General features: G+C 33.4%; 1 protein-coding gene and 1 long non-coding RNA gene across 9 annotated transcripts in view; one reads left to right on the top strand and one right to left on the bottom strand.

Annotated features, from left to right (window-relative positions):
• The window catches only part of abtb3a (ankyrin repeat and BTB domain containing 3a), a 207,940-nt gene that overhangs the window by 62,208 nt on the left and 120,266 nt on the right, over window positions 1-25,466 (top strand). The window lies entirely within an intron of this gene.
• LOC108183384 (uncharacterized) lies at window positions 7,583-11,845 on the bottom strand. 3 transcript variants are annotated; one of them, XR_015482862.1, is made up of 6 exons: window positions 11,787-11,845; window positions 11,598-11,659; window positions 11,067-11,133; window positions 10,216-10,268; window positions 9,990-10,105; window positions 7,583-9,399 (listed from the first exon to the last, which is right to left on the bottom strand). It is a non-coding gene; the product is annotated as an uncharacterized LOC108183384 (long non-coding RNA). The 3 variants fall into 3 exon arrangements; XR_015482863.1 differs by lacking the exon at window positions 11,598-11,659 and having other exon boundaries at window positions 11,769-11,845; XR_015482864.1 differs by lacking the exon at window positions 11,598-11,659.

Here is a 25,466-nt window from a genome sequence, read left to right as displayed (position 1 = left end):
TTACCTAATGTTGTCATGTGCTTACTAGATAAGCAGGGTCTGGCCCACTGTCATATTTACTGCAGGCAATCTGGTTTCAGGTCAGGGATCAATGGTGTATTCACTTACGCAACACTAGGGTTGTTTTGGCCAATCGCTCAGCTGAGAGACATTTACAGATTACTTATTTAATTAGAGATTGTAATCAATAGACAAGAAGAAGGATCATTGATTTTTTTATTTTATTTATTTATTTTTTTGCTGCAACAAAAAGTGTGTGTGGAAGTGTCCGACCAAATGTTCTTTATAAAGGTTATTCATATTATTAAAATGTTATTTTTTAATATGAAGAATTGTTCATTTTACAATTCTATTTTGGCTTATTTCATCGTGAAAACTTTATTGCAGTTTTAATCGCAAAACAATTTGAGTCGAAGATGAGATATTAGATTTTTGTCTGCATCAAGTTACATTCATTACATTAGAAGTAATAATTAAATATAAGTAAAGTGTCTTCCTCATTGTTTTCAATTACTTAATTTAAATTAAATATCATGTCAGCATTTAACAACAAAATGTAGAATTTTTAAATCTAATATTTGAATTTTTTATATTAAATAAAGTAATAATTCAGGCCATATTTTAATAAATCTAACTTTATAGGATATCTGTGCTAATGTGAAACACTTCTTTTAAAATTGCGAAATATCTTTGATTTCTGGAGCTATGAACTTAGTCCATGATGGAGAAACTTTGAGGCCATTTAAGTTCATTTTTTCAAGTCATTTTCAATCTCTGTTAAATCTCAGATATTGGTGGGTGTAATGCACTTATGTTCTTTCTGCGGTTGAACATGCGTTAGGTTCTATCTGTGCTTTGATTTAAAATGTGGTGGTGTTGTTGTACCACTGATCCTCCTTTGGGATTAGAGGAAGAGGATTTGAACTTTAAAAACTCTCATCTTTGGAAAATTTCTGAGGCAGACAGACAAGCTTTTTTGCCTAAGACTCAAGCTGCAGTGATGGAGTGTAATTATAGTGTTTATGTCTTACTTACAAACTGAAACTCTAATCTAATTTAGCATTTAAACGTATGATTGTATGTTTTTCTGGCTATTGCAAATTTAAGCTAAGTTTTGCTTTTGTTCTGTATTAAATAGGCATCCATTTTCAATAAATATTAATAAGTTAATTTAAGTAATAAAATACTTTCACAGCATCTATTAAACAAAAAGCATCCAAAATCAAACAAAAAGTGCTCAGGGATAGCTTAATTAATGTATCACTGCTCTTTGGGTAAGGGATTTATCTAAATAAATGGCAAAATAAAGACCAAGGCACTTAAAAAATGTAAATAAAAAAATAGTAAAGAAAAGAGCTTTCATATTTAATTTAATTTAATTTAATTTAATTTAATTTAATTTAATTTAATTTAATTTAATTTAATTTAATTTAATTTAATTTAATTTAATATTAACTTTTCTTTTGTTTAAAAGCAATGTCAGTTTCATCATTACAATTTCATTTTAGTCCTCTGAACACGTCAAATTCTTGCTGTATGAACCTATAAAACCTTTACTATTCAAAAAGTGGTAGAATTATGACACACAGCTATAGAATAACTCAAATTTTGTAGCATTTTATTTCTTGCTGTCCTTCCCTTGTGAATAGTCTTGAGGACATCTTGCTGAGCAATATTTCCCGGTATTCACATCACATCTCACAGCACGTTCCTTGCCAAGGTCATAACATCCTTTATGAGCTTTGTTAACCACCATCTTGTGACAGTAAATTGCACAGTTACAGGAAATCCAAACAATGTTTTTTTTTAAATGCATATATTCAAATGACATGCACAGCTCTACATTTCACCTTACAAGGTTTTAGTCATGCTTGTCAAGCAGTCTTTGAGGCCTTGTTAATGCTGTTGCGTAAGTTTGACCCTCCACCCAAGCATGTTTTTCCTTTTTTTTCAGTTTTCAGATGATATAAGTGATAGACCAGTAGTCAGAAGTGATTGGATTCTGCTTCTTTTCTCAAGTTTTTTTTTTTTTTAATGTTCTCAAAGCTGACATCTTTCAATCGATGTCTCCTTAACAGCTCAATATGTTTTTGATTCTCAAGGTCGTCAGTCTGTGGCTCAGGGGACAAGACATTTTTTCCTTTGACAGCAACTGTCACCTTTAGTCAGATGCTATAGAGAGCTGGGTGTTACATAATGCACTATATGTCATCCAGACCACAACCAACCGCTCAGAAATATGGCATTTCAACTTGATGAGAACATGAGAAATAAAAGAAGTGAGCAACCTTTCATATATAGATGCAATAACAATGCATTCAGAAATTAAGATGCTGAATTTGCATTATTATTAAAAAAAGACTTAAGAAGCTATTGTAACAATTGCCAGTGATCAAGATTGCTGGAGAAGTACAAATCTGCCATCAAAAGAACTATATATCCTGTCATGCACCACACGCTCACACCCGTTCCGATTCTTCTTTGATCACACACACTGCTGGGAGCTGCTCAAGACCAATTATTTCCACACACACACTTTGCTGAGTCTTGTTATACTGTTAGTGAACATTACAATGTGTTTCCTTTGTCTAGCCTAGCCATGTTTGATCATTTGTCTTGTTTTACTGTTTCCATTATTTTCGCCGCCTGTCCTGACCATTCGCCTGTTTACTGACCATATTTTTGGATGCTGTGTATGCATTTGTTTGCTCCTGTGATCGACCTTTGCCTACTTGACTAATCTTGTTGATAAATACTGCACATGGATTCTCTACTACATTTTCTAGCATCCCTTACATCACAGCTATAGTGTTAGAACATTTTCTGATATGCTTCTTAAGAAAACACTGCTTTCTTTCTAAGAAGCCATTAAACCAAAAATGAAATCTGTTGCAATTCATAATTGCATTTTTTCCGCCAGTGCTTGGGCAGTCTTAGAAAATTATTTATTTTTTCTTAAAGCTAATTGCTGAGATTGAAGAAGCGCAGCTTGGAAATTACAGGGTTGACTGTTAAACCAGATGTATTGCAAAGATAATGGTTTATAAGAGACACCACAAAGCTGTTAGAAGGAAAAAAGACTTGAATAAAAATTATTTTATGTACAGTACACTGAAGACTTTTTATTGAAAATGTCTAAAAAAGTCTACTTTAATGTTGACTTTTGCAAAAATAAAATGTCAAAATGTGGGTGAAATAACATTTCCTTGTCATTCAGCAGTACATTTATTCTGAAAGTGTTGATTTATGCATTACAATACTTATTGAATATAGAAAAATAAGTAATCAAATAAAATATATGTTTAAATTGTTAAGACTTCTCACAGACAAGTGTGTAGAACCTATAATAGTGGCAGTTTATGAAATATCAGAAATAAACTATAACAAAAAAATCTGTATATAAGTTGAAATATTAGTATAAAGATTAAAAATAACTAGTCTTTGAATGTAAAAGAATATTAATAAAATCATTTATGTGTTGTTTTTACTTTTATTTATTTTTTATTATGACATTTTAGTGAATGTGTGCGCGAATGATTACATTTCATTGTCTGAACGCTTCTAAAGTTTGAGTTCCTTTCATTCGAATCAATTTGAATAAATAATGCCATTAATTGCTGCAAAAACATGTGCAATGATTAAATATTCTAATCGATTCCTTTCTTTCTTTTGCATGTTTCATGATGTCGCTGCTGATGTCGTTGTGTTGACAGGTAAGATTAGCATACTCTTCCTTTCCACTCTCTAATCACACAATGATAAAAGGCCGTCAGGCATCTAACTCCATTAAACATCAAACAGTATCAGTTATTAGCAAATGGAAATAAATGAGTGCCATTAAGCAATTTCAGCCGACATCCCTCACAGCACCTTCTAATCAGTTCCATTGAAAAATCTTTTGAAATGTTGACATATTCAATGAAATGTCCAATATTCACACAATATGTCTTATGGCAACACTTTCAGTCGTGTGTTTAGTCTGACCTCTAGACTGTAAAGCTTGGTGAATGTGATTGTCACAATAAGTTCAATTGGTTTCTTTCTGAGTAACCTTCACCATCTGCTTTATATTCCACCATTGGAGCTGCAAAACATGATTGTGATGCATGGAGCTTATATGAATAACGTTAAGAGCATACTATTGATACAACCATTATTAATGAAGTTAAAAAGAGTCTCTTTTGGACTGACTGTACAGTAGTGTTTGTTTCAGATGGAAGTGTAATTGTAAAAGAGAGGTCACGGCTGACCTGAGACCTGCATCTTGATGAATGGCTTTTGGACTGAAACACGCAGCTGTTCGTTTTGGTCTGTTAAGTTCTGTCCCGCTTTCTTCTGGTCATTTAGATCAAGCAATCATCTGGTTGGGAAAGTGTTTGCAGCGAAAAGCCCTGTTGGGAAAAAGGGTCTCATCTGTTCTCGACTGTTTGGGCCGCTCTATCATTTTAATCAAGGCTACATTCCAGTCTTTGCCCTTCAAAATTTTAAATAAGCGCCGAGAAGCCTGTATTAGGCAGGACTTAGTTATTAGGCTCATTTTTCTTTCCATAAACTTTGCTGTCAACAGCCTCTTATTAGCTTTCAAACAAAAATGCACGGGGAAATCCCTTAAGGGATCCCTAACTTCTCTAAACACATTTTGCTCCGATTGTTATTACAGAGTTGCACTTTTAAATTAACATTATTATTTAATTCCCGGGACAATTCTTCATTTTAAACAATCAAACTTTATCTATGCTCCCTCTGCTACCAAATAAAACCTTGACTTCTGCCATTACCAAGCAGCATGTACATTCTTTTTCACTGGTATTAGGGCGTATGTTCGATTGTTGCAATGTGGTTTCTAGACTTGTTTTTAGCATTTTAATATGCAGTTGCTAGTATATTATGCCCTTTATTGCAATAACTTGGGTATTTGGTTGCTGTGGAGTTGCTAGGGTATGTGCTTTGAGAATACTGGGATGTTTGTGTCATACACTTTTTGGTGCGTATGATATATTATTCCAGAAATAATTGCAATGAATACCATCATTTTCATTTTAAGACCATTTTATGCCAGTGCAGTATGCAGTACACCTTAAAGGTATGTAACTGTGAAGTTTTAACTATGATCTCATTATAGTGTATATAATTTTGACAGTTTTTTCTTCGGCTGATGAATGGTTAAAATATTGATAGCCAATCAGAATTTGTATAGCTTGAGCATTTAAAGTGGAGGGCAAAATACTGCGCCATATGCTTATAATAAACTGAGCATAGTCATGCATTGGTGTGGTTGATAATAGTGTAACCCGCTGGTCCTACTGCACCCAACCCGAGCTGGGATCAAACCGGCGATTCTTTGTAGGGAAGTCGGTTGCTCTAACAAGGAGGCTAAAGAACATGGCCTCTAGTATCTGTAGCTAGAGAATCTTTAGAGGTCAGAGAAGTGAGGTTTACTTCAATACCACTTCGCTAGCTGGTCTTCGTTACATTCACCCTCCGAAGCCTCACTCAAATCCCGGACAAGCCCCCTTGTGTAACCCACTGGTTTTGCTGCACCCAACCCTGAGCTGTGATTGAACCAGCAATTAAGAAGTCAGTTGCTCTAACAAGGAGACTATCAGCACTGTTAGTTTTCAAAATGTAACATTCAAAGTGATTTATGTACCAAATATTAAGAGCATTTAAAAAAAATATATATACTGTCCAAAAAAAACATATAATTTGCCCAACATGTGACAGCAGCAATTAAAAGAAAACCACGATACAGACAAATTATATGAGCTGAATATCCTTGCAAACCAAACCAAGAAGGAATTGCAGCATTTTTACAAGTTTGGAACAAAGCAAACAATCTACAGGTGTGAAAATAAAACCCTGTTCATGTATACAATATGATGTTTGTCTTTCTGCAAATAAAGACATGAGCTAAAATTAGCATTCAGATGAATACAGTGGATTACTTTTATACTGCTGCTATGAAAAAGCAAACAAAATAAAACTCAGAGGAGCTGTTACTGTGAAAGTGTGTGAGTCTCAGAGAAGGTGGGTTGTGGATTGCAGGGCTGAGAGGACTGTAACCACGCTTTCAGTAGGTGAGCTGTAATTGTTTTAGGTCATTAATCCTCTGGCACCTGCTTCTGAGAATGATTTTGCTAACTTTAGTACAGTGATTACTGATACCCGGAGATCTGTAAAACTGAGAGCTGAGTAATTGAACTGTGTATTGGATGCCTGCAAACCAGCCCTCGAGAATGAAAATATGTAGGCTCGTATTAAATCCAGTGAAAAGGGGAAAGACGTTATATTGTTTTTTTTAATTGCCATGAGACCTTTTGTTTAAAAAAAAAAAAAAGCTTATTAAATGATAATAGTGTTTAATTAGTTTATGAAGAGAGTGAGATTTAAGTCAGTTAAAATATGGTTTTATATTCCATATATTTAACGTATTTTTTGCAATTGAATGTATTTCATGTCATTCTTACATGTTATTTTATATCTAAAGTTGTTTTATTTAATATATAATACACACAGACACTTTTGATGTAACTATATTCGTTTTACATATTGAATATTTAATGTTTGTTAAATTTTTGTTTCAATTGCTAACTAGCGTCTGTCCAACCAGTTGTCACATTTTCAAAACTCTTAACACAGTAAGCACAGCATTAGCCTTTTGTGGCCATACCATTCACACATTTCACGTCGTTTTTACCCAGTAGAACACATTTCCACAATGCTTACATTTTACTAACAGACAAGCTATACCTCCCAACAAAATTGTGGATTGTTTTTGTAGTATTTCATGTTAACACACAACATCCCACAATAGCAAAAACAATATTCCAAATCTTAGATACAGTATACAAAACCTCTGCTTCTGTAATGATATCAGTTCAAAGACAATATCAACATCAAAAATATATCTCAGCTATTAATAAAAAAAGAATTGCATAATTGACACAGCTGATTCCAGTCTGGCTTAGATTCAGTGGCAGGGATTACTTTTTTCTATTACATTTATGCTTATAGGAGACTTTGAGGAGCGATGTTGATAAAAACATGTGGCCGACATTGTAAAAAATAAAAAATTTGCAGTAGTAAGGTGAAAATGTTTTACTTTTACTTTACAATTACTTTATAAAAAATACTTTATAAGAAAATTACTTTGTTCTTTGTAATAACTTGTAAAAAAAAAACTATTATTTTGTAAGTACATTGTGTGTAATTGCTGAATTGGAAGTAAAAACCTTAAAGAAAATTTGTAATGCATTTTTCTGTCCTGAGAAAATCTGCTCGATTAAGTTCAGTGAACCTAAAAATGTACACTCTAAAAACTGCTGGGTTGAAAACAACCCAATTTGGGTTGTTTTGGTAACCCAGCGCTGGGTAAAAAAGGGACAAACCCAACGCTGGGTTACTTTAACCCAGCAAGTTGGGTTACAAGTTTAACCCAGCATGCTGGGTTGTGATTTTAACCCAACTATTAGTTAAAAATTACTACACTGCTGGGTTGAATGTAACCCAAAATGGGTCAGAAATTTAATCTAGAAACTGATTATTAAAATCACTAAAATAAAAACAATTCTACAGCAATACATAGTTGTTCAGTAATGGAATTTTATTTATGACAAAAGATAAAATGTGTCCAAATGAATTTGAGATTTTTCCCATCTGCACCTCAGCATTAACCCTTTGACTGCATGCTCTACCAAATGGTTGACCTCGTTTTTACTGTTTTAAATAATGACTGTTAAAGTCATAAGAAAAAAGATGATTTAGTGTTCAAAATATTTCTTTTAAATATATATATATATATATATATATATATATATATATATATATATATATATATATATATATATATATTTTTTTTTTTTTTTTTTTTTTTTTTTTTTAATTGGTCTTACACATAATTTTTCAGATTTTTCATAAGTCTGGTACTTTTACCATAAACATACATATCAATCATTTGGTAGAGGTTGATATTTTAGAAATTATAACATGTGTTAAAATGTACTGATTGTGTTCAATAGCGACATTAGCAGTTGAGAAATGCAATCCAATTTTTTTTCTTGAAAGGGTTGTTAAAGGGTTAAGACGATTTCTGTGAAAATTTATCAAACTGTATCACAGAAACACTGACTAAAGTTCAGTAACAATGCATCAGACTGAAATCAGACAAATTACTTTAAGAAAATGCATATTTGAAATACATTCAAAAACATTTGCATCATTTATAAATCAGGAATCATCAGTAAGGCAATTGCAATGTTATTGCAGAGTAGAGAAAAACAATAGTATAAGGAAGTAATAATGAAAATGCATCTAAATGACTGAAGTCAGAAAGTAATTTGAGCACAAACATCAACATATTCTCATATAAATCATCAACTGCAATGCAGAAAAAATATGTGAAAGTAATAATGAAAAGGCATCAAACAGCTTGAAAAAACAAAACAAACAATAAAAACTAAGAAAATACAAATTTTATATTAAGAAAAAATAAGAAAACATTTTATAACTTTCCCTTTAACAATTATGTGCAAACATCAATATATGAGCTATAAAGCAATCATCAGTAAGGATGATCAAGTTCAATGTAAATGCAGTTTTGAAGAAAAAACAGATATAAAAGTTAAAATGAAACCTGAGGATGGAAGCATTTTAAAACAAATTTGAAATAGGAAAACTTTTTTTAACTTTTACTCGAACAATCATGTGCAAACTTCAATCCTGAGATATAAAAGAGTCTGTAAGAAACATCAGTTGCAATGTAACTGCAGTGTAGAGTGTCTTAAAAAAATATCTAGTCCATTATTATGTGCCGTCATCATAGCAAAGAGAAAAGAAATCAGTTATTAGAAATGAGTTATTAAAACTATTCTTTAGAAATGGGTGTCATGGTGGCACAGTGGGTAGTACGATTGCCTCACAGCAACAAGGTCGGTGGTTTAAGCCTCAGCTGGGTCAGTTGGTGTTTCTGTGTGGAGTTTGCATGTTTTCCCCGTGTTCGTGTGGGTTTTCTCTGGGTGCTCCTTTTCCCCCACAATCCAAAGCACAAGTTAAAGAACACAGAATCCAAGGAAGCAGTGAGGTCACAGTATTAATGATTACTGTTTGTCAGCAAAAATTAATGCTAGCAGAACCCTTACTGCTAGTGTCTCCTCCCCAGGATGTCCATAAACCACAGTCTGCCACACCAGGGAACACTGCTTGGGGTAGTTCACACCAAAGATGTAGAATGCTTTATAGCAAACGTCCACTTTGGCAAGTAATGTACTTTGCAATAATAAATAGCACAGCACGTGAGCAAAGGCTTGAAAGAAGTGGTGGTCTCCAAGGATGAGAACATGAGGAAACTCAATAGATTCTTGAATTCAATGGATGAAGATACTCAGCAATATTGGTCCCAATCTGAAAAAATAAATAGAAGTAAGATTTATTAAAAACTCAAAAGTGTAAAAGTTAAATATCTTTAGAGTTAACTTTAGAACACCTAAAATACCTTTAGAAGCAATTAAGGCCATAACACACCAAGCTATCAGCCAGTGTTGGCATTAGTTAACCACTGACCATGGCACCATGCTGCAATTTTTTGGCCCGAGTGAAGATGACAATGCAACAACAGGTTTGCCTAAGGAACTTTTTTTAATAAGTAATAGTAAGGCAAGATGAGCATTTGAAATTATTAAGTATTTAATTGTGTTTTCTTAATGAGAATAGATAAGACCCTTCTTCCTGAGCTGGGACTGTTTGCAACCGGATTTGTATAATTTGAAGCCGCATTTAAATTTTCTTTAAAAACTTCAAAAATGAGGCTCAATCTCAGTTCAAGATGGATAAAATTGCTGAAATATTTTCCTAAAAAAAAATCTTTCTGACTGAAGAAAGAATGACATGAACATCTTGGGTGACATCTTTTTATGTTTTACGCAGCAGATGCCCTTTCAACTGCAACCCATCACACTCTCATTTAGACACACACTATGGACAATTCAGCTTACCCAATTCAGCTACACCGCATGTCATTGGACTGTGGAGGGGAAACCCATCCAAGGCTCAAACCAGCGACCATCTTGCTGTGAGGCGACAGCACTACCCACTGCGCCCCCATGCCACCCTAATAACAAACATAAAAATAACATTTTCATTGTTAATAAAATAACTAAGACAATCATTATGCATTAAATGCATCATTATGCATCGAGAAACCTTTAATTGAATCCTTACCCTCTGAATTGTATTCAAATTGACCTAAAAACGAGGAAAAGTTCGCTCCTGTGCTAAAAATAAAACAAGAGAATGTCACTGGTTGCATGAACAGCAGATTTTAAAAAATAACCAGACAAAAACAAATTGGCATTAGAGTTCAATCTCTCAGTTTAAAGTGTTGAAGTGGCTAATGATTACTAGGGCTGCCCCCTAATAATTGAATAACCATTAGTCAACTAAAAATTTATTATTCATTCATTCATTTTCTTTTTAGCTTTGTCGCTTTATTAATCTGGGGTAACCACAATGGAATGAACCACCAACATATCCAGCATAAGTTTTATGCAGCGAATGCCCTTTCAGCTGCAACCCATCACTGGGAAACGAATACTCATTCACACACATACATCATTGACAATTTAGTCTACTTAATTCACCTTTACCACGTCTTTGGAAACCGGGGCACCTGGAGGAAACCCACGCGAACACGGGGAGAACATGCAAACTCCACACAGAAAGGCCTATTGACCCAGCCAAGGATCGATCAAGTGACCTTGTTGCTATGAGGCGAATGTGCTACCCACTAGTTGCAGAAAAAAAGTCCACACTGGCAAAGTCAATGTATGCTGCATGAATCCGCTGTGTAAAAAATATGCTGGATAAGTTGGCGGTTCATTCCGCTGTGGCGACCCCAGATTAATAAAGGGACTGAGTCAAAAAGAAAATGAATTAATGAATAAATGGTTTATTAATAAATCTGTAATTATTCAACTAATGCTTCAAATGAACATCACAAGTCAACCAGACAAATGTTTAGACAAGGGCAGCCCTAATGATTACAATGAACCAAGTAAAATATTATTACATACCTTCAAATGTGGGGATTAACTCCTCAAGATTGCATTCTTTTAGTTTGATTTTCACGCAATTATCCATCTGAAAAAGAATAACAGATAAAAGCGTTTAAGCAAAATTAAGTAAAAAAAGATCATGTTAGCCAAAAGTCACTATATCACAAAAATACTCCTAAATGATAATAATTATCCAGGGTGTCACATAAAACGGTGGTCAAACTTTTTCTTTTTGCAGTCGAAGATGATTAGGTTGGAATTAGCCTTAGCTCAGACATTTCCGTTAGCATGAAACGACCCTTACATACAGGATTAATTAAAGATAGCTCAAATCACGTCTAGAATGTAAAATGCTCATAGTAAATTAATAACATTTGCTATTCAATGTACAGCTAAACAAAATGTACATGCAGAGCAGGACAATTATTGTATATATTTTGATAAAAAAAAACATTGTTAGAAGCTGAATTCAACACTTATGCATCAAAGTATTGTCACAAAAATCCATGAACAAACTTAAAAAAATACAAGAGTAAAAATACTACTTACTGCTTTACAGTTAACACCCCAGAAAGATCACAAATCACAGTAACGTTACTTACTGTCATCACCTAGCCAACATAAAAATCTGTGTCATTCAAAAGGCATTTTATTACAATAAAAAGCTCCTAAATTATCCTAGGTGTTGTGTTTATAAAGTGGTCATCAAACATGCTTCACGTTAGTTTCATTAGTTACCTTATACTTTTCGAGCTCCTTCCGATGCCATGCGCGCTTACCCGTCCACCGATCAACAGGCTGGGCGTGAGGCGAGCACAGGTCAGGTGTTAGGCGGAGCAACAGCTCGGGCGTTAGGCGGAGAAACAGGTCCGGAGAAACAGGTCGCCGTTAGGCGGAGAAACAGGTCCGGAGAAACAGGTCCGGAGAAACAGGTCGCCGTTAGGCGGAGAAACAGATCCGGAGAAACAGGTGGCTCGTCAGGCGGACTCGGAGCAACAGTTCAGCCATAAGGCGAGCACAGGTCAGCGTGAGGCGGAGCAACAAGTCGGCCATCAGGCGGAGAAACAGAAAAAAAAGCGCGTGTATATTATACTAAGTAAACTAAGTGTGTTATTTCTTATGAAAATTGTTAAATACACACTAAATAACTTACGTCTCACACAGAATTTCACTCGCTTCCCCTCAAAGACAGCGCAAAGAAAATGGCGGTTTCTCACGTTGATGTCCCTGCATGTTGACGTGACGTGCGTGCTCTCTTTCACGTCCGCGTTCCCAACCCAGCACTGCTGGGTTATAGATAAAGATCGATTTTCAACCCAAATTGGGTTGAATCAACCCAATTTTGTTACCCAGCAGTCTCAACCCAGCATTTGGGTTAAAAAACCAACCCAGCGTTTTTTAGAGTGTAAGTTAATGTATTTAAACTAGGCAAGTTCTGCTAACTTGATCATGTATGTTGACATATACAACTAAACTTTGCAAGTCCTGTTAACTTAAAATAAGTAGTTGGGTCAATTATTTAACTCTGTCAACTTAACATTTTAAGAAGAGCAAACTTGGAGAATTAAGTCAGTACAGCTTAACTGATTCAATGCAACAAGATGGCTTAACTAAGTTATGTTGAGTGAACAAATCATTTTTTACAACGTACCCTGAAGATTGCACTGATTAGAAACAGTAATCTTGTCCTTTTTTAGATCCCCTCTTTTTAGCTTGGCTTTTTGCTGTTGTTCTTTGTTTAGAATGCTCTTGTGTGTTTCATGGATATTTTGTTCACTGTTAACAATACTGTAAACTTTTTCTGTTCTATCATACCTTGTTTCTGTACCTCCTGTAGAAAACACTAAAGGAAAAAAACACTTATTTGCTTTTTCCTGTAATGCTTTTGAGTGTGAACATTTCTGTACATGGGGAAATACAGTTCCCAACCAAGAAATTTAGTGTCAAAATGGTGGATTGCATGTTTTGCATGCAAATACCTGTAAAACTGAAGCATAAAAGTCTCTGCAGTTTTTGTACCGTCAACAAGAGCCAGTATTTTAAAAGCCGGTGTACTTTGATTGACTGCATGTACCTTGTGAAGTGAAACACACACACATATATTTTATATTATTATTTTTAAAACTTTACTGCAATACTAAAGTACACAGTGTCTCAAAAAAACATAAAAAAACAAGCAATAATATATCAAACAAAATAAGAGTGCTTATTATAGTACAGGAATAAGATTGACTAAATCTTGTATTATAATAACAGCACAATCTGTGCAGTAGAATAATCCTTTTATTTTCTTTATTGGTGATGATGTAATGATGACGTATATATTTTTAGCTGCGTAAGGCATAAAAGTAGTGTTTTCGAATGAAGATAAGAGTTCGATCAAAGGTTTACGAGAACTGAAAGGCTACAGTGCTTCAAGTTTTCTTTGTGAATTTCCGACTAAAAACTGGACAAAAGGTGGTTAGGATTACTTGTTGATGAAAATTGATTGCACTAGATCAGTATGTCATGTGGCAGGAAATGGTCGTCCTCGCTCTGCCCGTACTGTTGAAAATATCACCACTGTCAAAGGCATACGGAGCCAAGAAGAGTCTGGCACTTAATGACTCCGATATGTAAACGTTGCTTTATTTCTGTGCGTGCTAATTTAGATTGCGAGTTAATAAAATTGAAGCGTTCTGTCAAAATTTGGGTTATCATTGTTTAACTAGGTAATGCGGCGATATAAATCCGGTGAGGTGGAAAACGTAAACATATCAAATAATTTCATCTCTTTGCCATCTAATTACAGAATATAATTAAGCTATATAATTTAATATAATAGAATGCAATGCAATGCCTGTGCGTTCACTATATGTTGCATTGTTTGATTTTACAGCTGGAAAAACTGCTTCAGTCTGGCACTATAACATGAATGTCAGGTCTGGTCACTCTGTAGTCCAATATAACACAGACTAGATGGGCAGTCAAGAGCTACACTGATGAAGCCCCCTTTAATTTACCCTCCTTTTGGGTCAATAATTGAGACAACCTCCAGCAGCAGCTGTGAAGTCAATACTGGTTAGGTATAAGCCAAAGAGTGTTGAAACAGTGCATAATTGGTGATAATTAGCATAGTTAGGAACAAGAAGTGCCCTATTGAAACAAAGGCCAGACCTCATATGCACTTTCCAACAATTATTGTCAGACTGGATGACAGGAGTGAAAAAAATCTCAATAAAGACATCACTTTAGACAGCAGTGCTTAACAAAGCTAGCACGCAGACAGAAGTTGTTCCTCTGGCATTTATTGTCAGTGTTTTTGTGAGAACGTCTACATGCATTAATTCAGCTTTTCTCCAAGGGTCACACATTATGTGCATAAATTACCTAGCAGATTTGTCTTTTAATGGCCCAGAGATTGCTTGGCCTTGAAACGATCTCTCCTGATGGAGGAAAACGCTCACATCATGTAAATTGTAAAAAAACAAACAAAAAACAAAACTTCATAATCTAACGCTAATGTTTTATTCATATGCGGGAGACCTTTTCTTAACAGGCTGATGACATGATACTAGTGTTTAATTAGTTAATGGAGGGAGTGAGATTCAGGTCAGGTTGGAGATTTAATTAAACCCTTGTTTATGCCGGGGCCTTCAGTTTCGTACGCCGTTCATTAGAGAAAAAAGCACTGAGTCAACTTTGGTGAAATGGACAAATTGAAGTGTGATGTCCGGTGAATGAATCGCTGGTATGCTTCTGATTTGATTCCGCAGGTTAAGCCTGATTGCACTTGCTTGATGTGCAGGTTGAAGTAGTGCAAATCAATCAGAATAGATGTCAGACAACTATTATGGTCTGTGTTCACATTGTGTAATGTAACGAAAGCTTGAACATGATGATAATTTCATGCTTTGAAAGGAGACGTGACCTCTAGTTATTGGACATTTATAAAGTTATAATTGTGAAGTGGACACAAAATGATTTATTTATTTATTTATTTTAACATATTCTGATATCTTGCAGTATGTACATAGGAGACTTTCCGCCATGAGCAGTCTGAGATTTACATGAATGCATTTGGCAGATGCTTTTATCCGAAGGCAACATATATTGCATTTACACATGCTGTTGATGAGTTCATGTTTTCCCTTGAAATTGAACAAACGACCTTGATGTTGTTAGCGTGATGCCCTGCAACTTGGAATAACTGAGTTTCCACTAGCTGGAATTGCTTCATAATTGTTTGAATATGTGAGTAACATGAAAAAAGCAAAAAACTAACACTTTTTAAATATCAAGGTGTCATGTAATATATTCATATTTTTGATATTTGTTTGTATTTTACTCATATACGTATAAATACAATGCAATACAATAGAATACAATACATAGCAAGCATGTCCTGCAACATAACTAGTATTTTTTTCGTTTTACAGCTGGACAAGAATGTCTAATCTTAAATGTTGCCGTCATGACAGTCAGTTAGAATCTAATGTACATGTAAGTGCTGTGACGGAATTGAATCAATAATAATGTCAGATGTTTAAGCCACAAAGATATCCGAAAAAATGTCCCAAAGATTTGTATTGTTTCATTTGTTTCACTTGATCCAGTCACCATTAACTAACAGTACTAGATTAATAAACTACTAATTACAACAACTAATTACTATTCATTGATAGTCAGTAAGGTAGGAGTTGGGTTTAGGTTTTGGGAAGGATTAGGGATGCAGAATAAGCTTATACTTTATAACCACTAATGAACAGTTAATATTGTATTAATAGGCAGGTAATATGTAGTAGTAAATAACATGAATTGTGACCTAAATTAAAGTTTTACCGAAAAGATATTTAACCTTTTTTGATTACGATCTAAAAAACACACACAAAAATGTGTCTAAATATGTGCTAGCATTTTTTATGGTTAGACTGACATTTCCTTTATCTGGATAATTTTATGTGGATAATTTAAAATACTGGTAAAAACCCAAAGAAAAATCAAGGCTTATCTTTTTTTTTCAAATTAAAGGGATAGTTGATGAAAGTTAAAGTTATCATTCATTATTTATTCTCGATGGTTTTATACCTTTATTACTTTTTTTTCACGGCGATCCATTTTAATCTAATGTAAGTGTTTTGGCAGAACTTTATCAATAATAATGTCAGATAATTAAGAGTCCCAAAAATTAAATTTTCAACCTGTTTGACTTTTGTCAGCCAATAAAAAAAGAGAAGAAATGTAATATTTTTGATTACACCATAAAAAAAAAAAATAAATAAACAAGAATGTGTTTTTTTAGCCTTGGATTTTATTCAACCAAAAAACACTACACACCGCTGTGCGTAATTTAAAATGGTAAAGTAACCAAAGTAACCCAAGGGAAAATCAAGGCTTACATTTTTTTTATTAAAGGCAAATTAAAAGTATCATTCATTTGTTCTCCCTAGTTTTATACCTTTTATTACTTTTTCCATGACAATCTTTTTTTTTTTCTAATATAAGTGCTGTGGCAGAATTAAATCAGTAATAATATCAGATAATTAAGTTTCCCAAAAAATTAATTTCAAACCTGTTTGACTTCTGTCAGCCCCCACAAAAAATAGAAGATATTTAACATTTTTGGATTAAACTATATAAAAAACACAAGAATGTGTCTAAAATATACTAGTATTTTTTTTTGTTAGACTGACATTGCTGTGCATAATTTAAAATGCTGGTAAAAAACAAAAACAAAGGATAATCAAGGCTTACATTGTTTATTAAAGGGATAGTTGATGAAAATAAAAATTATCATTCATTATTTATTCTCCCTGGTTTAAAACCTTTATTAATTTCTTTCTTCTGTTCAACACAAAAGAAGATATTTTGAAGAATCCTGGTAAACAGTACCAATTGACTTCCATAGTATTGAAATTACTATGGAAGTCAATGGGTGCCAGCAACCAGCATTCTTCAAAATATCGTTTTCAAAATATCTTCTTTTGTGTTCAACAGAAGAAAGCATGTCAAAATCTTTAAACTTTGTAGCGAGCCTCAGAGCGCACAGCAAAACTCAGAAGTTGAATGTTGTTTTTGACTTCATTGATTTTCATGGTATTTTAAAAATAAAACACACATTTTCCACTATATCTTCTTCTGTGAATTCCACCAAAGAAAGAAAGTCATACAGGTTTGACACTTTCCAATCTGAGCTCCTTACATTTAAAGTAATACTTTGCTCAGATGCCTTCAATACAGCATTTGTCACCTTAAAGGCATGACTTTATACTCTTGAAGCTTTCTTTAAATGTACAACATCACCACCAGTATGATGATGTCCCAGGATTCACACAGTTAAAAGTGTAGGCGTCAGAAAACCTGCACCGTAATTGTGCTTGTACTTTATTCCTCACAATGTAGAACGACGCTTGTACCAGAAACAAGAAACCCACAGATGATTTATTCAGTGTGCCGTATACCTGAAACACACTCCCACAGAAACATAGTCTTTTTTTCTTTAAACAAACGAGGAAATGATTCTCCGTAAACACAGTTAGACGACCCACACTGTCCTCAAGATCCATCCAGATTCCTTCTCCGTCCATGTTTAATATTGCAGTGCAGCCTCTCAATGCACACTGTGTGTTATGTAATTCACCCAATTTATATGGCCACTTTTCTTGCGTTTGAGTATGAGTTTTCATCATCCTCTCTGTTTCCGTTTGTCCTTTCGTGACTAGAATGATTAGATGTTATAATGTATGTTTTGTATGTTATGCTTTGTGATGGCATGGATGGTAAAGGTCACGAATGATAAGCCAAAGGGCAATTGTTTTAAGGACAACCTGGGATGTGTTGTGCCCTTGAGGAGCTGTCTTAAACTCATAGTGTTCCAAAGGTGACTGTGACCATAGGAAAAATTTGACATTGCAATATTTTTTTTTCTCTCTGTAGTATATATAATGGATATAAATACAATTTCACTAGATGATTTAAATATCTCTATTTGGAATGTTGTTCATTTAGATTTATTAGTATGATTTTGTAGGGAAGGGAAATATAAGTATATTTATATTTAAGTTAGTATATGCATATAATAAACTACAGTGATAAATAAACTCTTTAATAACAGCAAATATTAAAGTGAAGTAAACAGTGCTTTATGGTTTTCAGAAAAGTAATAATCAAATGAAAAATAACTGCATACAGTCTTCATAATATAAATAATTCAAATAAATCAGTCTTTATTTATCTTCTTTATGCACTTAAAAATTAAAATTAAAATGCTTTAACCCTTATGTGCTGTTTGGGATGTTTTCATTCACCCTTTGGTGATTTTGAGTCTATATTATGCCACAACCTTCTCTGTGTTACAGCAAATGAAAGGATTTTTAGTGACACTACTTAATTTGACACATATTTTTATAAAATGCTTTAAAAGAATTGAACAATACACTTATTTTACTAGCTTTCTGTTATGTTTGTGACTGTTTTTAACATGCATAATCATGCATTCTTGATTGTTGCTGGTTTTTCCTTTTGCCAAGAGGTATTTTTATTTGTATTTTTTTTTACTGTGGATGATCGGTTGCAGTTCAAAAAAGGCTTATGAAAAATGTATATGGTTTAATATACAAGTTAAGTAAAGTATGTGTTGTTTTGTGAGAGAGACCTTTTTGTGCACGTACCTTGATATGTTCGAGAAAATAAAAAAAATAAGCAGCTCAGCTCCCAGAACATAGTAAACATAGTACAGTAAGTGTATTTATGCGTGCACACTATAATTAGTTTTTTTTTTTTACTCCATAGAACTCCATATAAATGTTGGAAACTTTTTTGCACATGCCCATCTAAATGGTTAATGGTGGCAACTGATGATCGACAGTATAAAAGTTTTTCCTCTTCCCAAAAAGGAAAAGAACTAATAATCAAGATTGCATGATTACTTGGTGTCATGTCTTTGCAATCTAGTTAATGGGGCAAAAACAGCCACCAACAAAACGAAAGGGTAGTCAATTTGAACAGTACACAAGGGTTAAACTTTCTGAAAATGCTTACATAGCCACAGGCCTTAACACACTTTGGAGATGATAAAAATTCACTCTATTATGATTAGATTCTGCAATGTCTCAACAAATCTTGTGTGTTTTGACCTGTGATTTCTGATCAAATAAAATCCTAACTCAGCATTGCATATCCTGCGATGTGACTACTGTGGACGCACACATTACAACATCGATGCTCAAACGATATACTGTGCAGCCCTAAAAAGAATTGTTATTTACTGAATTAAATTCAACAACGATGACGATAAGCACAATGTTATGCTTTTTCATTTATTCATTTACATATTTCTCTTTCTTTCTTTCTTTCTTTCTTTCTTTCTTTCTTTCTTTCTTTCTTTCTTTCTTTCTTTCTTTCCTTATTTATTTTGTATGATGTTATGTGATCCGTTTTTATTATTATTATAGAATTTTAAAAACAGTCAGTAAATACATTATTAAATACATAAAACAGTAAAGTGTGTGCTTATTATAAATGTTTATTACAAAAATGCAAAAAGTAAATAAATAAATGTATATGAATATATCTATAGAAAAATAGCAAATTTACATAATTGAATAAAATAAATAATAAATATAATAACTTAATAATTTAATCAAAGATCATTTTTATGATTATAATAATAAATATTATTATTATTATTATTATTGTTGTTGTTGTTGTTGTTATTATTATTACTATTATTATTATTATTATTATTATTATTATTATTATTATTATTATTATTATTATTAGTAGTAGTAGTAGTAGTAGTAGTAGTAGTAGTAGTAGTAGTATGTGTTCACAATAATACTTTACATAATTGATTTTTGTAGCAGAAAATAACACATTTAATTACAATAACTGACTCTCACTACTAATTTTAATAATAATCATAAAATAACTGTAATTATTATTTTAGATTCATGCATATGTATACACATACTATTTATTTGTTTTTTTTATTTAATTAATATTAGCCTGCTTAAAGTATAAACTAGTAGCCTGCTTAAAATATAAACATTTATTCTCATTTTATTTTACTTGTAATCAATTTATGTAAGTTGTTGTTCTGAATTTTGGTGTCAATTTTGCTCTGAGCCCCTGATATTACCCTATTTTTTTCTAAAAGTATTATCGACCAATCTTGTAAATAGCTTTTGTTTTACATTGAGGAGGCTGTGCATGTACTGTATATGGGACTATATTTACTCAAGTCAAGGTCACATGCTGTTCTTCTGCACACCTGAGAGGCATTATCAGGCATTATCTTAAATCATTCACAGATCAGCTTCATACACAGCACAAACCTGGAGGGACACGAGGGGGGGGAAAGATATTGGCTCGTTCATCATGATGAGTCAGATTCAGGGTGGCTCTTTAGTGTGAGGTATTACAGTGAGCCGAGGACCTCATTGTGACCCGTATCGCATTAACAGCTCAATCCAGAGGTTTTGTGGTCTCTGAGGAATATATCGCAGTCTAGGGAAGCTGCGGTTTCTGCTGTGACGCCCACAAACTCAGAAGAAAAGTTTTTATTGCTGCATAAAAAGTTTGTCTGGTTTGCTCTTGGATGAAACTTGCTGGTGTCTTTTTGTTTCTATGCAGAAGACTTTTAAGTCAGCTTGTTCATGGGGGTTAAAACTAATTAATGCTTAGAAAATCCTAAATTGAATAAATATACACTGTATAGATGTAGAAAGACTCAATTATATAGTGTGTTAATAAATATGAAAATATAATAACAATATTTTGCAAATCAGGGTTATTATGGTTAAATAATAACAATGATTATTAATATGTAAATACATAATAATGTAATAATATCATTAAATATGTAATAATATACTTGTATGAAATGTAAACTTGATTTTTTTCAGCTTTGTTGCCTAGTAAATATTTGTCAATCTTATTTATTAAAACTCAAAACTAAAATATAAAACAAACTAAAGATTAATAAGAACAATACCGGCTATGAAAAAAACTGAGCTGAGTAAATTTTTAACTGCAGTTAAAATAATAACAAAAAAGAACAACTTTTTATATACTGTAAACTACAATAGCTGCACAATGATACTAAAAATAATACTGTCAAAAATTAAAAAGTAATAAAAATGTCATTATTGTTACTTTTGTTTAATAGTAAATAATAATAGCTGTTGTTAATAATATACAGTTAAAAGTTTAATATAGATATGATACTGAATGGAATTAATATTACTCAGTTGCAAATGAAATAGTAATTAAAGTAGAGTCGTTTATATCGAAGTTGATATTTAGCCGCACCATATTGGTGTTTTGTAACATTTAATTTTTACGAGGTGGGTCATTAGCCCAACACTCAACCCCCAACCTGGCGGACCAGGACACACATACACTACGGACAATTTTGCTTACCCAATATACTGATAGCACATGTCTTTGGACTTGTGGGGAAACCAGAGCACCCAGAGGAAACCCATGCGAACATGAGGAGAATATGCAAACTACACAGAAATGCCAACTGACCCATCCGAGGCTCGAACCAGCGACATTCTTACTATGAATAAAAGTTAATCTAAGAAATCATTTATTACTGTTAGTGATGACAATGTATTAATATATCCAGAATAACCTTGTTTTTTTCTTTGTTTTTGTTTGTGATATTTTCATGTTCGTTTTTTTTTCCAAATGTGAAAATAACACCGGATTTGGTTATTGTTTTCCTTTTTGTCTTTATCTTTATGTGAGCTTCTGGTAAAAAGTATTCATAACTTAAATAAAATTATTCCTAAATCACCTTGCAGTATTCCTAAATTAATTAGATTAATCAGATTGTTGGCAGTTCGTTCCTCTGTGGTGGCCTCTGATAAAATCTGGGACTAACCCGAAGGAAAATGAATGAATGAATGACATTGTTACTTTCCTGTAATATTTGCAATTTAAATTTCTCTTTACATTTTAGAGCACATCTAATTTGTATAAACTTGAATGAGTAAAACAGTGTAAAAAAAGAACAGCGTTTTGCTGCTGTTTCCCAGTCGCAGTTCTGTGTCACGAACATCTGAAGTGTGGTAGTTCAATAATTCTACATTTCTGTCAGCAAAGACTAATGTTCTTCACATCCAGCATCTGTCATGAGGAATCTAGTCTAATTCTGCCTCCTCCTCCACGATTCTTCAGTTTTTATTCAGAGAAAAAGTCTCCTATAGCCCCCTTTATGTGAATCTCTGCAGTCGATATCTGTCCTACAACAGCGTCTCATCAGGCCGTTAAAATGCTGCCACCCCCCCCCCCCCCCCCCCAACTCGAAAATTGTTTTCCCCTCACCTGCTTTCCATCACCCACTATTGTCACGTCTTATCCTTTTACTCTCAGTCAAGTGACCAACCAGATAATCACAGCCAGCCTCTATTGATTGATTTCAAAGCATCGGTGCTTCAGGTCAGCCATTTGAATGGGCCGATAGCTCAATTACAACATGCTATAGAGAGCTACTATGTGTGTGTCTGCTCTCAGTGAAATCAAATCCCTTATTTTGGAGACAAAATGTTCACAATCCTGGTTCTTTTAGGCTGTTTTTGTGGATTTCATGCTGCGTGAGATCTGCCAGACTGCCTTGGATTTTAGAAAAAATATAAAAACTAAGCCCAAACAGGTTTCAGACTGCAAGTAAATGCCTGCATTTTGACCTTTTTTTGTGCCAATGCTACTTTCGTTACTTAGAGGTTGTGCTGGTGGTGATTTGTTAAACTGAAAAGAAATAACTTTCAGTATGAGAAACATTGCTGAATGCTGCAAAACTGCAATGAAACATCACTACTTATTTGGACCATGTGCAACACAGACCATTTATCAGCTACTAGAGAATGTGTTTCGCTGGATCAGATGATTACACAACCTCTGAGTTGGGCTGTTTGAGTGTGTTGAGCAAATATTAAACACAAATTATACATGTGTTATGCTAAATGACACAGAACTGTCATTCTTTATAATACTGATGAAGAAAACAGCTGAAGCTTTGTGCAATAAGGATCAGTCTCCAAATATGACCATAGTTTTACTGTAGTAATGCTAACTGGGTGTGTGTTCATCTGCATTGTGATCTGCATTGCATTCATCTGCATTGCATTGTTGATCTGCATAGCCACCACAGTACAGAATATGTCAGCAAAGTCTAATAGTTGGAGAGATTGTTATTTACTTGTGTGTTTAAGGCTTGTGACTGTAAGATTTTAAGTGAATTATTATATAGTTTGCAGCTTTTACGAAGATTAATGCGTTGATGCATTTAGTTATTTATACAATAAAGACTTTACAGTGCTATCTTACATTTGATTATTGAATTTCTGTAGACTTTACAGTGTTATCTTACATTTGATCATTTAATTTCTGTACTTCAATACTATTAGACTTCACCGAAAACCTAAAAACACTGTTCATTTGCTTTATGGTTTGTTATGTTTGTTCTATTGTTTTCATCTGTGCTTGTTCATTTTATTTTGCTTTTTATTTTATTTAGTATTTATCAAGTATATTTTATGCACACCTACTACATCATCCCAATAAATGCACAACTTTTAATTCTGTCTGAGAAGAGAAATTGTATTCATATCGCAGAACAATTAAATATCTTGACGTTTTTCCAATATTGTGCAGCCCTAGTTCACAGTGTGTCATTTGCTAAACAACTGATTAAAATGTGGTGAATTTCTTATTACGTTTATTTTTATTAATTATGTTTTATTTTGTAATATTAATATACATATACTTTCTCAAAGGAAAGACTATGGCTGATTTGTCTCACCCCAATAAAACTACTGATTGGAATACTGAATTTGAAGTGTGGGATTATACATTTCACGCTTCCACAAACCCTAATCACCAGTTTATTCACTTCAAAACTATTCACAGGGCATATTTAACTACACATATACAACATATCATAGGTTTATCTCCACATCCTTATTGTAAGTTCTGTGGACCAGATTGTCCAGATACCTTTTTACATATGATTTGGGAATGTCCGGAGATGCAAAGACTTTGGGATTATGTCTTGGACATTTTATTTAAAGTTACAAAAGAAATTACCCAAAGATCCTGTATTGTTTTTGTCAAATGATAACTCTCAAATTCCCTTAGACGCAAAGGTCTGAAAATTTCGTTTAGCTACTTCAACTGCTTCAAAAGAAATGTTGGTACAGAAGTGGAAACCCCTTCATGATCGCTCTGTTAAGCACTGGTTGCATTCACTATTGAAAATACTGTACTTAAAACTGTCATCAGCACTTATCAACCATGCTAAACTGGACATTTTGATGGTGTGGAAAATCTATAGATATGACATCAAAGAAATCTCTGACACTTAACTCTCATCTGATACTATGAAAGTTACATTTATTCACTTGCTTGTTCTACAGTTTTGCTGTGTTTCCTGATGTGCAAACGATGGGGTTGGGGGATGGTGGATATAAACATGGTAATAGCTGTTAAAATACTTTTCTATCCGATTGTAAAAATGTTATATATTCAAAATAATAAAAGTAACAACATGTTAAATATATTAAATAAATAATATAATATTATTGCTAACATTTTTGTTAATAAATCATATTAGCATAGCAAATGCCATTAGTTTTTTAAATTTTTTTTTTACCATAACAAATATCATAGAATGCCTAACATTACTTTGTGCTGTGTAGTTAGATTGCTATATGTGCACATACACATTCATTCTAAATGCCACCAATGCCACGTCATCACTTCCTTACAAGTACTGTTTACTACACTGTTGACAGTGGTGAATACTGGCCTGGTACAATGCAGAAATTTGTGGCCATTTTTGCATATGTGTAAATACGGATCATATTAAAATTGTAATTGTGAAAATGTGAAAAAAAAAATTTAAACGCAAGGTAAAAACCTTTGCGTTTTTTAAACACATTGTTATCATGTAAAAGTAGCCTTAGTTGCATTCCTCTCAAATATCTGCAGTTTGGAGGCCTGCCAAAACCCTTGCTTTATTTCAGCATGAATGCTAATTTTTAGTGGGAAATGCAAATGCCATCATTACCAGCAGTGTTGTACATGTGTTTATTTTTAATATGTGCTGATTGTACTGTATGAGTTCCCCTCAAGTCATGCCTTGAGTAATTCAACTTTAAGCGGCTGCTCTAATCACGCTCGCATTCATTAGCCTTGGCGCACTGTTGGTTTATTTAAATCGCGTGTTTTATTTTACCCAAGTAATTAAGAAGATGGAAGGCATCCTTTAAATGCTCAAAACGAAGAGTGTAACTCGCACAGTATGCTTTGCTGATGCAACCACCGAGTTAAAAGTGATCTAATAACTTATATGAATTTGATAGCTTTTAGTTGTCATTTCGTTTTATGTCTTTGTCTAAAAAAGTGTCACTGTGCATCAGCGAGTGAACT

This window comes from Danio rerio, chromosome 4 (assembly GCF_052040795.2).
Source record: "Danio rerio strain M-AB ecotype USA chromosome 4, GRCz13ab, whole genome shotgun sequence".
NCBI lineage: Eukaryota > Metazoa > Chordata > Actinopteri > Cypriniformes > Danionidae > Danio > Danio rerio.
The sequence above is the reverse complement of the archived record's forward strand: the minus strand, read 5'-3'. Positions and strand labels throughout refer to the sequence as shown.